This window comes from Schistocerca nitens, chromosome 4 (assembly GCF_023898315.1).
Source record: "Schistocerca nitens isolate TAMUIC-IGC-003100 chromosome 4, iqSchNite1.1, whole genome shotgun sequence".
NCBI classification, from domain to species: domain Eukaryota; kingdom Metazoa; phylum Arthropoda; class Insecta; order Orthoptera; family Acrididae; genus Schistocerca; species Schistocerca nitens.
In genome coordinates, this window is record NC_064617.1 from 928,455,581 (window position 1) to 928,469,219 (window position 13,639).

A 13,639-nucleotide genomic window follows, 5' to 3' on the forward strand; every position below is an offset into this window, starting at 1 on the left:
GAGAGAAGCTCTTGCAACCTGTGTCGTCAATTATGTGCCTGATGTATCCCAGTCTCTGTCTGCCTGTACAGTTTTTATCCTCAACAGCTCATCTAGTACCAGGGGTATTTCGTCTTAACACATCTCCTACCATCCTGTTCCTTCTCCTTGTCAGTGTTTTTCCACATATTTCCTCCCTCGCGGATTCTGCGGAAAACCTCCTCACTCCTTAAGTTATCAGTCCACATAACTTTCAATATTCTTCTGTAGTTCCACATCTCAAAAGCTTCGATTCTCTTCTGTTTCAGATTTTCCACAGTCCGTGTTTCGTTACCATACAATATTATGTCCTAAGGCACATTCTCAGAAATGTCTTCCTCAAATTAAGGACTACGTTCGAACAAGTAGATTTCTCTTGGCCAGAAGTGTCCTGTTTGCCTGTGCTTGTCTACTTTTCATGTCCTCCCTGCTCCGTCCGTCTTGGGTTATTTGTTGCCTAGGTAGCTTGTTCTTCACTCTCACAGAGGATAGCAATGTCGTCAGTGGACCCTATCAGTGATATCCTTTCACCTTAATTTTAATTTCACTCTTGAAGCTTTCTTCTATTTCCGTTATTGCTTCTTCGAGTGAGCAACAGCGGTGAGAAATTACATCCCTGCCTTACATCTTTTTTAATCCGAGAACCTTCTTGGTCTTCCAGTCTTATTGTTCCCTCTGGTTCTTGTATGTACTGTATATCACCCGTCTTTCCCTATAACTTACCACTAACTTTCTCAGAATTTAGGACAGTTTGCACGATTTCACGTTCCCTTGATTTTTCTTCAGTCTGCTACAGTTACCAACCGCAACGTCAGAAGAGCCATTACCTTTCCCATAGCCAAACTGATCATCAAACTAAGACATCCACAATTTTCTTTTCCATGCTTCTGTATATTATTCTTGTCAGCAACTTGGATTCATGATGTGTTAAGCTGACTGTATGATAATTGTAGCACTTGTCGGCTCTTGCCTTCTCCGGAATTGTGTGGACAATGTTTTCCCGGAAGTCTCATGGTATACCGCCAGTCTCACACAGTCTACACACCAAAGTGAGTAATCGTTTTGTTGCCATTTCCCCAGTGATTTTAGAAATTCCGCTGGAAACATGTTTCCAGTCACTGCAACAATATTAACATTGGAACGGACATCTGATAGAAGGCTGAAACAATGAATTCGGATTTCTGATATTCTTTCACCGCAGAAGATAGTAAGACGGTTACTCGTCTCAGTCAGCATACGAACGCCGAAATCGGAGATATTGAGAATGTGAACGTGGGATAGAAAATGAACTAAATCCCCGCAATGGAGGGAACGCAAGTCGACTAGAGAGCTGTGAGATTCTACTGAGATTATGTGGAAGAACTTTCTACCTTTTTTAGCAGAAGTTTATCGTAGATCATTGGAGCAATGAAGGGTTCAGGTGTACACAATTATAGGCTTATATCGCTGAAGTCAATCTGTTATAGAATTACAGAATATGTTTTATGTTCTATGTTTTAGAGCACGAGTATGGATTCCGTAACCAGGGGTCTTGCGGAACACATGTCGCTCTGCTCGTCCTTGAAATCGAGTGTATCGCATTCAACGGCATCCAGTTGGAAATCGTGTTGCAAGACATCCGGGTGGTCTTTGAAACAGTTCTTCACTGTCGTTTAGTGAAAAAAACACGAGCTTACCGAGTATCGACCCCCTATATCTGTCGGTATTCAAGTCTTACTGACAGACAGAATTTTTTTCTTATGTATGCTTCTATACATATTGTATTTAATGTGGGTAAAGGCAAGCTAATGTCTATAAGAAACAATCAGCTTATAAGATTAGATGCCAACATCTGGAGCTCATCGTATAAGTAATTGGAAGTAATGTTAAGAGCCGTTAATGAAATGGGGCGAACAAGTAAAATACACTCCTGGAAATGGAAAAAAGAACACATTGACACCGGTGTGTCAGACCCACCATACTTGCTCCGGACACTGCGAGAGGGCTGTACAAGCAATGATCACACGCACGGCACAGCGGACACACCAGGAACCGCGGTGTTGGCCGTCGAATGGCGCTAGCTGCGCAGCATTTGTGCACCGCCGCCGTCAGTGTCAGCCAGTTTGCCGTGGCATACGGAGCTCCATCGCAGTCTTTAACACTGGTAGCATGCCGCGACAGCGTGGACGTGAACCGTATGTGCAGTTGACGGACTTTGAGCGAGGGCGTATAGTGGGCATGCGGGAGGCCGGGTGGACGTACCGCCGAATTGCTCAACACGTGGGGCGTGAGGTCTCCACAGTACATCGATGTTGTCGCCAGTGGTCGGCGGAAGGTGCACGTGCCCGTCGACCTGGGACCGGACCGCAGCGACGCACGGATGCACGCCAAGACCGTAGGATCCTACGCAGTGCCGTAGGGGACCGCACCGCCACTTCCCAGCAAATTAGGGACACTGTTGCTCCTGGGGTATCGGCGAGGACCATTCGCAACCGTCTCCATGAAGCTGGGCTACGGTCCCGCACACCGTTAGGCCGTCTTCCGCTCACGCCCCAACATCGTGCAGCCCGCCTCCAGTGGTGTCGCGACAGGCGTGAATGGAGGGACGAATGGAGACGTGTCGTCTTCAGCGATGAGAGTCGCTTCTGCCTTGGTGCCAATGATGGTCGTATGCGTGTTTGGCGCCGTGCAGGTGAGCGCCACAATCAGGACTGCATACGACCGAGGCACACAGGGCCAACACCCGGCATCATGGTGTGGGGGCGATCTCCTACACTGGCCGTACACCACTGGTGATCGTCGAGGGGACACTGAATAGTGCACGGTACATCCAAACCGTCATCGAACCCATCGTTCTACCATTCCTAGACCGGCAAGGGAACTTGCTGTTCCAACAGGACAATGCACGTCCGCATGTATCCCGTGCCACCCAACGTGCTCTAGAAGGTGTAAGTCAACTACCCTGGCCAGCAAGATCTCCGGATCTGTCCCCCATTGAGCATGTTTGGGACTGGATGAAGCGTCGTCTCACGCGGTCTGCACGTCCAGCACGAACGCTGGTCCAACTGAGGCGCCAGGTGGAAATGGCATGGCAAGCCGTTCCACAGGACTACATCCAGCATCTCTACGATCGTCTCCATGGGAGAATAGCAGCCTGCATTGCTGCGAAAGGTGGATATACACTGTACTAGTGCCGACATTGTGCATGCTCTGTTGCCTGTGTCTATATGCCTGTGGTTCTGTCAGTGTGATCATGTGATGTATCTGACCCCAGGAATGTGTCAATAAAGTTTACCCTTCCTGGGACAATGAATTCACGGTGTTCTTATTTCAATTTCCAGGAGTGTATGTACAAGAATAAACGAATGCACTGCTCGAATGAGGGGGAAGGGCTGGGTTCTGTGAAAGAGCGCTCCATCTGCAAAGGTAAACTCTAGCGGGACCAATACTCCAACGTTTGAAGTCCTTATGCTCGGGCAACGTCAGTAATACTATTTGGAAGAAAGGCGACATTTTCGCGAAACCCTGTTGGGTAAATTTGGACAATCGTTATTCGAAGAATACTGATAGATCTTTGTGCTGCCACCACCATACATCTCAAGTAGAGATCGTGAGAACAGCGTTTGTGTAATGTAGAAATTTGTCTAGAATATATGAACATAAAATGATGTATCAGTCTTCTTAATGTTAATTTAGTAGTTTATTTACTTTTAGATAATGAATATTACATAACCAAAATACAGATAGTCATTTTTCCCTCGCTCCTGACGAATTTTGTTACAAGTGCCTTCTGCCAAGCGCTGTGCCGTGTCGTGTAGCGTATGCGGTATACGGGAAAGTATACTTGGTGAGCCAGAACACCACCGAAAAAACTGCAGAGACACCCACGGTCTCCGGCAACTCGTTGACATTTCGTTTGGTTTCTTGCCCCAGTTACCTTGGTATCTGTATTGCACTGAAAATAGAGCGTAACAATGCAGATGTCGAAGATACTACTAAACCACGATATTACTGCAGTTGTCCATTATCGAAAACACTGGACACTGGTGACCAAGGAAAACACATACCAGTGTCAATGCTTTCAGGTCAGTTGTGAATTTTATGTCAACCTCGATTAAGCGGTGACTCAAGGTAAGCTGACTCGCAGGTGCAATGCTATTGTGGGCGAGTAATGTATGCACGTGTCTTTTGTTTCGAAACAAACTTGTTCCGAAGAGTCAAACCATATGCTGTTGATAACAGTAATGTCAACTTTGTCTTCTCTGTGAAGCTTTCAATCAGCACTGTTCGGTTCTGTCATGGGTTTGTTTTCCCGGCAGTGTTAATTGTACGTTAACACTAATACACAGCCGTGCGGATAGGTTTACTGACGGACAGTTGGTCGATACGCTCCTCGTCTGTTGAGTCCATGAATACAGTGGGAGAGCCGTGCGACGACCCTTTGCTGGGCCTGTTTCCCGCAGCACTATTGCATCTCAACATAGGTGTTTTGTGTTGTACATTTTACTGATTCCTATCGCAAATTTTATTAACTGTTCACAGAAACAAAGTTAATTGGCGTAACATTACATTATTACGCCGTCACGAGCCATCGGACACCCTTATACCAAAAAAATCAGGAAACATCAATGAACAAATCTCAAATTTTGTCTGTGAAGTCCTGGTTCATCCTGTGTGTGCGTGCGCATCGACAGCCGGCAGCTACCATATGCTTTTAGTCTCGCTTAGGCGTCCCTCCCGTCTTTTTCATCACTGGATCTCAGTCTAGAATTTCCTTCGGATCATTTATTGATAAATGCGTAGACTGTTTGCCTTACTGGATGAATACGGGATGTCCATAATGGTGTAGAAATATTTTATGCTGATCTATCTGCATATGTAAATCCGCTATTAAGAAACAATTATTGCCATTATAAATGATCACAGAATGCACAAAATTACGACAATAAATTGCGCAGAACAATCTGAAACGCCCTCATTACAGTACAAATGTGTCCATTTCCATGGAATGACTCAAATAGTGTGTCACTCGACGTTATCGCACTTTAACGCACAGTGACAGATCTAGTATGACGGCAGCACTTGAGAAATGTAGCAATTTGTCTAGACTGTATGAACATAAAATGACGTATCATTCTTCCTAATGTTAATTTAGTATTTTATTTGCTGTTGCTGCTATCTCAAGTAATAATATTTTGCAGTTTCAGACACCAATCTCCATGTATGCAACATATATCGTGCATGAATGATGGAACAATGTTTTCACGGCTGTTTCTCTTTGCTCTTGATTTGCTTTAATAATATCATATGTCAACTTCATATTTACTATATTTATTTTTGTTTGTAGGCTATATCTTTCACCTTAACAAATGTATTTGGAAGCTCAAATGAATCTTATTCCTTGCAGCTAAACTAAATTTTTAATGAAAAGCTATTACGAGCTTTGGAACTTAAATCGTGGCAACTACTTATTCACAACCGATACAAAAGAATTACATGTTTGCACCTGTTGCTGTCCTTAAACGTAGTCACCAGCGTTGTGTAGAACCTGTTGCCAGCGATGTGGAAGGCGTAGTATACCGTTAGCAGAGCCTGTTCTGTTGATGGTGCGAATTGAGCGGTCTACTTCCTTTCGAATCTCTGGAACAGTTCTGAAGCGAATGCCATGAAGCCAAAACTGAAACTCCCATCCAACGAATGGCGTCATTATGGATCGCCGCGAACGTCTAAGGTGCGTCAGAGCCCCAGTATGGTGGAAGTTATGGTGATTCTCGTGTACAACTGTGATGGTGTTATCCTAACGCATTACGTTGCTCCACGGCAGACCGTCAGTGCACAGTATTACTGTTCGTTTTTGGAGCATCACCTGCTCCCAGCTTTGCGAAAGAAGCGGCTACACTTTCTGCGCAACCCACCTATCATTTTCCACGACAATGCGCGGGCGCATACAGCGCAAGCTGTGGCTGCTTTGTTCAGTCGATGGGGCTGGGAAGTACTGTATCATCCACCATACTCTCCCGACGCAAGTCCTTGTGACTTTGATTTGATTCCGAAGATGAAGGAACCACTTTGTGGCATTCTCATCAGAACTGTTCCAGAGATTCGACAGGCATTAGACCGCTCCATTCGCACCGTCAACAGAGCAGGCTCTGCTAACGGTATACTACGCCTTCCACATCGCTGGCAACTGGATCTACACAGCGCTCCTCGGGCATAGATGTGTGTGATGTCCTTAGGTTAGTTAGGTTTAAGTAGTTCTAAGTTCTAGGGGACCGATGACCCCAAATGTTAAGTCCCATGGTACTCAGAGCCATTTGAACCATTTTTACACAACGCTGGTGGCTACTTTGAAGGACAGTAAGAGGTGCAAACATGTAATTCTTATGTGGAGGTTGTGAATAAGTAGTTGCCACTATTTATTTTCTAAGCCTCGTGTGAAGATAAGGTGCTGTTTCCAACAAATGTTGTTATTCGTGCAATGAAGATACAAAAATATCCAACGTATATTTTGTTTATATACCATGTAGTAACTCGTGTTAATGAAATTTGGTGCACTATGGGTGGTTACATAAGCATCTTAATCGCCAGGTGTACGCTCCTCAATCTCCTTTGAGGTTTTTTTTATAAATATGCATACTGGGTGAACATTGATAAAACTCCAGGGACCGAATGAATGAGAAAAGGTCCTATGAACGTGTCCGAAAATGCGTCGTTGCTACGGTAGATGGCGCTGACGAATAAATGTTCCTGATACCAGGTGCCGTGTGTTGCAGGCTGTGAGATTGTCGCAGCGTACTGTAAGCGGTAGAAAGGTCAGACATATGTTTCGGAAGGAAGCCGAGATGGTGTGTACGGCCAAGCAGATGGAAACGGTCGAGAGCCATCACAGATATACCAAAACAAGTACCCTCACAGACACCAACCATATCACACAACATTTCAAACCATGTCTGGGCGTTTGTGAGATCATGGGTCCTTTCAGATAGGGAGGCAGCGGGCTGTGCGCACACCATATGTTGAGAACCATTGAGATGTTGACAAGCTCCATGCAAGTGGCCCGCCAACATAGTTTAAGTCAAAGTACTATTATGTGTATCGTGCATCACGCGTGCATTGCCTTGCCTCCTGGGGGGGGGGGGGGGGGGGGGAGAGGTGGAGAGGGGAGGGACACATGTTTATAGGACCATTTCCCTCGATCTCTAGTCACGAATCTGTCCCTGCAGTTTGACAATTTTATTTATGTTCAGACGGTATATTTTGTTTTGTCTACAAATGGTATCACGTCAATATACAGTACTCTAGCTACTAGTGTTTTGCCTGTGAGGATATTGAGAAATGACCCTAAATCATCGTTCAACGTACTATTTGTACTGTGATCTCTATGTATAGACGTTTTCGTATTTGTACCAAGCTGCTGGCAGTAGGGCTCAATTAGCAGGAAAAAAGAGGAATATGTAGGCAGAGGAGTGACACTGACACAATACATTCGGTTTTGAGTGGAATTGTCCTCAGATATAATTTGCTATTGAGAAGTAAGTAAATTACGAACACCATCTTCGTCAAGGTTTATGCTAAATGAAAAAGATATCATGAAAATATTTACGTCTAATAAAAGTGTTGAGAGCAAGTTATTAATTTTGGAGTGGGCTTCATTTATTATACCGTTCCAGTTAAATCCTTCCATAGTTACAGAAGTTTAAGAGATGAAATGAAAGTAAAGTGAAACTAACCGATTAATTCACAGCGCTGTAATGAAGAAAGAAGTTGGTTTTTATTTTTGAATAGCTGAGAGCGCAGAAATTTTAGAGCTTTTGAAAAAGTTCGAAAGAAGCATGATACCGGCAATATTGTCAGAAATTTCAAGACAGCGAATGGCGCCAGTACTGTTAAATCATCGAAAACAGTTTATTTTTAAGAGGAAAAATATTGCTAAGCCGTTTTCGAACAGTCGAAATACTCCTACAAGTTATTTAGGGCGAGCGCCGGTCACGTGAAATCGTGTTTGCAAGGGAGCTGCTTCGAGGAACTCATTTTTTTGAAAGTGAGGTCTGAATCATCCCGTACACAGCCCCAGCCCTTGCTTTGCATTTACTTATAGAGGTAAGCACATCTCTACCTGCGTTTTTTTTCTTTTTCTTTTTTTTTATTAGCGAGGCTACATTACGAGGAAATCGATCGATCCAAGTTTCTGTCTTAAACAGACAGTGATAAAACTTGTTCGAAAGTTTGTCGTGAGTCAGGTCTGAAAAGTTCAGTCGGTACAGACTGTCTGTAAAACATCACGAACGATAGCATTTCTACTTTAGTTTGCCTCTGCCAGGCACTTAAATGTGATTTGCAGCGTATCCATGTAGATGTTGTAGAATAGCCTTCGTGCTGTTGTTTGTATCATCACTAACGGTAGCACATCTGTTATACAAGGCTTGTCCAGAAAGTAAGTTCCGATTGATTGCGAAATGGAAACCACTGTGATAATCAGAAATGTTTTATTTGCGACAGTTGCCTCCACCTTCCAGCTACTTCTCTACATAGTCGCCGCTCTAGCTAGGACATCTGTCGCACCGTTATACCAACTTTCCAGTACCCTCCTCGAAGAAGGCAGCCACCTGTGCTTCCCGCCAATTCTCTACGCTCATGTATAGCTCACTGTCTGTGCGAAAATGTTGTCTTCATAGCCAGTAGTTAATGTGAGCAGAGATGAAACACAGAGGGAGAAAATTACGAGCTGTAGTGCTGGTAATCAAACACTTCCCATCGAAAACGGGAAAAAGCATTTTAATTGCCCCTGCAGCTTGCGAACGAAAATTGTCACGAAGTAGGAACCGCATAAGAGTTCTGTAATGTGGGCTGCATAACATCAGGCGATTTCTCTCAGGACCTCATACTTGGAGGGAGACACTATTTTCTACGCATCTTTGTGCGCTCACCATGCGCTCAGAACAGAAAACAGCGAAGTGATGCAACAGACAGAGATACTAGAGACACTGTCGAACACATATGTGCAAAACTTTATTAGATTGTAACAGTGGTTTCCATTTCTTGACCGATCGGAACTTAATTTCCGAATATCCCTCGTAGTTTATAAAGCATCCTGAACGCTACCATTTCTGCTATGCTTCGCGACCGCCACAATCGACAACATTGCTGCAGCAGTTTCTAAACCGTCACGAACCATAGCATTTCGACTACATACTAAGTGAATTTTCACTCTGTAGCGGAGTGTGTGCTCATCTGAAACTTCTTGGCGGAATAAAACTGTCTACCTGGACCGGGAGTGGAATCTGAAACCCCTGCCTATCACGGGGAAATGCTGTACCAACTGAGTATCCAAGCAAAACCCAACCTCACAGTTTCATTTTTGCCAGTACCTCATCTCTTACCTTCCTAACTTCACAGTAGTTCTCCTACATATCTTGTGGGCGAGGACTCCTGGTAGAAAGGTTACTGCGGAGGAGTGACATAGACACAGCCAGGTGGCTTATTTCCAGAATGAATTTTCACTCGTACGAGAAATTCTGTGAAGTTAAGGGGATATGAGATATTTGATAGAAGTAAAACTCTGAAGGTTGGTCGTGATAAATACACTCCTGGAAATGGAAAAAAGAACACATTGACACCGGTGTGTCAAACCCACCATACTTGCTCCGGACACTGCGAGAGGGCTGTACAAGCAATGATCACACGCACGGTACAGCGGACACACCAGGAACCGCAGTGTTGGCCGTCGAATGGCGCTAGCTGCGCAGCATTTGTGCACCGCCGCCGTCAGTGTCAGCCAGTTTGCCGTGGCATACGGAGCTCCATCGCAGTCTTTAACACTGGTAGCATGCCGCGACAGCGTGGACGTGAACCGTATGTGCAGTTGACGGACTTTGAGCGAGGGCGTATAGTGGGCATGCGGGAGGTCGGGTGGACGTACCGCCGAATTGCTCAACACGTGGGGCGTGAGGTCTCCACAGTACATCGATGTTGTCGCCAGTGGTCGGCGGAAGGTGCACGTGCCCGTCGACCTGGGACCGGACCGCAGCGACGCACGGATGCACGCCAAGACCGTAGGATCCTACGCAGTGCCGTAGGGGACCGCACCGCCACTTCCCAGCAAATTAGGGACACTGTTGCTCCTGGGGTATCGGCGAGGACCATTCGCAACCGTCTCCATGAAGCTGGGCTACGGTCCCACACACCGTTAGGCCGTCTTCCGCTCACGCCCCAACATAGTGCAGCCCGCCTCCAGTGGTGTCGCGACAGGCGTGAATGGAGGGACGAATGGAGACGTGTCGTCTTCAGCGATGAGAGTCGCTTCTGCCTTGGTGCCAATGATGGTCGTATGCGTGTTTGGCGCCGTGCAGGTGAGCGCCACAATCAGGACTGCATACGACCGAGGCACACAGGGCCAACACCCGGCATCATGGTGTGGGGAGCGATCTCCTACACTGGCCGTACACCACTGGTGATCGTCGAGGGGACACTGAATAGTGCACGGTACATCCAAACCGTCATCGAACCCATCGTTCTACCATTCCTAGACCGGCAAGGGAACTTGCTGTTCCAACAGGACAATGCACGTCCGCATGTATCCCGTGCCACCCAACGTGCTACCCTGGCCAGCAAGATCTCCGGATCTGTCCCCCATTGAGCATGTTTGGGACTGGATGAAGCGTCGTCTCACGCGGTCTGCACGTCCAGCACGAACGCTGGTCCAACGGAGGCGCCAGGTGGAAATGGCATGGCAAGCCGTTCCACAGGACTACATCCAGCATCTCTACGATCGTCTCCATGGGAGAATAGCAGCCTGCATTGCTGCGAAAGGTGGATATACACTGTACTAGTGCCGACATTGTGCATGCTCTGTTGCCTGTGTCTATGTGCCTGTGGTTCTGTCAGTGTGATCATGTGATATATCTGACCCCAGGAATGTGTCAATAAAGTTTCCCCTTCCTGGGACAATGAATTCACGGTGTTCTTATTTCAATTTCCAGGAGTGTATATCAGTCAGTAGAGCACTTGCCCAAAAAAAAGCAAAAGTTCCAGGTCAGAGCCCCTTTCCTTCACACAGTTTTAAACTACTAGTGAGCTTCAACTCTACTATAGTTTGTAAACCATAACGAACGATACCATAAATTTTAAGCCATTTCGAAAATGGCTGTGTAAGGCGAAACTACCTGTGTTACTGAAACGAACTCTTGATAAATGCTGTACGACTTACCACGAAGGAATTACCCGAATTTGGCGGAACTTGCTATCTGTGATGCACATATACAGAGAAATAAATGATTACAATTTCAGAAAAATTAGACGATTTATTTAAGAGAAAGAACTTTACAAACTGAACAAGTCAATAACGTATACTTATATGGATATGGTGTCTGTTCTTTCGGACATGTCTGAAGGAACAGACACCATATCCATATAAGTATATAGTTCTGGCAGTACCGGCCATGACCTTCTTCTTCTGTGCGTATGCACACATATTACCCGAACTCTTACGGGACTTGGTAAGAATGTCTTCCACGAGTAATGAGAGTGCTGGGTAGGGACATAACGAATGTAGTGTGTGGACATATAAGGTGAGAATGTGGGTCTCGCGGGAGGCGTGCGCGAGATAGTCCCTGCAGTCGCACTATCCTCTGTGCCCTCGGAGGCTCAGATGGATAGAGCGTCTGCCATGTAAGCAGGAGATCCCGGATTCGAGTACCGGTCGGGGCACACATTTTCACCTGTCCCCGTTGATATATATCAACGCCCGTCAGCAGCTGAAGGTATTAATATATAATTCTGAGCCAATAACGCGTTGGCTGACCTCTGGCCGTTGTGAAAGCAGCTATTCGGCTTGCCATTGATTGACAGAGTAGTTGGAGGTCCTCCTGGGGGATATTGTGGCAAATTCAGACCAACTGGCACCTTAGATGGTCAAAATCCCAAGCTCGTTCTCGAAGTCCTGCCAATAATGCTCCAAACGTTCTCAATTGCGGAGAAATCTGACGACCTCGATAGCAAAGGTAGGCTGGAGAACAAACAGTAGAAACTCTCGCCGTGTGCGGTAGGTCATTATATTGCTGAAATGCAAGCCCGAGGATGGTTTGCCACGAAGGGCAACAAAACGTGGAGTAGAATATCGTCGTACATGTCTTCGCTGGTCTTTGGGGTTCCGTTTGATGTGAGACTCGTCACTGAACACAATTCTACTCCAGTAAATGAGATTCAAGGCCGCAGTCGCGTCTGGAGACGTCCTGAACAGCGATGAGTTACCAGCCTGACTGTCTTTCGCCATACGGCCCGAAAAGCAGGGATGCCATTTCATTTCATTGCACGACCGCATTGGTTGATATACGGGGCACCCTTACAGCGGAGCGGTACGTCGACGATATTCTGTTGCCGGTTTCGTCGCCCTTCATGGCAAGCCATTCCGGGATTACATTTCAGCAAGATAATGCCCGACCGCACACGACGAGACTTTCTACTGCTGATCTCCGTGCTTGCCGAACCCTGCTTTAGTCAGCAAGGTCGCCGGATCTTTCCGCAGTTGAGGACGTTTGCAGCATTACGGGCAGAGCCTACCAATCAGCACGGGAGTCTGACGATCTAACGCGCCACCTTGACAGAATTTGGCACGCTGTTCCTCAGGAGGACGTGGAACAAATCTATCAATGAACGCCAAGCAGAATAACTTCTTTCCATGAGGGCCAGAGGTGGATCAGCACGTTATTGACTTGTCCGATTCATACCCTTCCTCTTGAATAAATCATCAATTTTTTTTCTAAAATTGTAGTCATTCCTTTGTCTGTACATTTACATCACATTTATTAAAGAAGAGAGGAGGACCCATCAGCCTTTACAAAAAATTGAAGTGTCTTTGCGCGCCAGGAGACACTACCGGATCTACGCAATGGGACATCTAAAATGCAGCCTTTAGCAACCTCCAGCCCATTGTCGTCAACGCTGCGGAATTCATTTCTGTGCAGCCCCTCGTTCAATGAAACGACGCTGAGGTCACAATCTTTTAACGAATCGACGTTGAGGACGCTCCCATTCGGTGATTCGACGTGCAGACCGCACTCACACTGCGTTCGCAGGAGGTTACTCATCAGGGTCGAAACACGGCCCTCAACATGTGATTCGACGTGGAGATCGCCCTCGTTCAACGGTTCGACGTGGAGATCACACGCACAGTGCGTTCCCAGACGGCTACGCATCAGAGTACAGGCGGCACCACAGGCCTCGCTACTACAGATGCAGAATCCTTGCAACCAATCGCAGACAGTGGGATGCTACACTCCTCAGGGCTTCAGTAACACGTGATAACACAGCGCACACTCACGACGACGACGACAACAACAACAGAGTACCGGATGATCTCTGGGGTCCCGTCATCACAGATTTGTCCACATCAGTGGATGTGATTTCTGCAGCAGTTAAAAATTTCTACAGCACCGGCAACGCCACAGGCTCTGCAGCTCCACGTATGGGCAGTGCTCCTCAGTGTGGGGGTCATAATCCTCTTGGGGTGGTCAAGCTGCAACTACTTTGATACAACGATCAACGCCAAGGAACTAGATGGGTTTCCCAACAGCTTCCTAGAACATCTACCCCATGTAGAGCAGTATCAAAATTAAATTTTAAATGATTTCATATAATTCGATTA

General features: G+C 46.3%; 1 protein-coding gene across 1 annotated transcript in view; it reads left to right on the top strand.

Moving 5' to 3' along the window:
- Nucleotides 1–13,639, top strand: part of LOC126253553 (adenylate cyclase type 2) — a 330,392-nt gene that overhangs the window by 278,190 nt on the left and 38,563 nt on the right. The gene's annotated exons all lie outside the window — the stretch shown is intronic.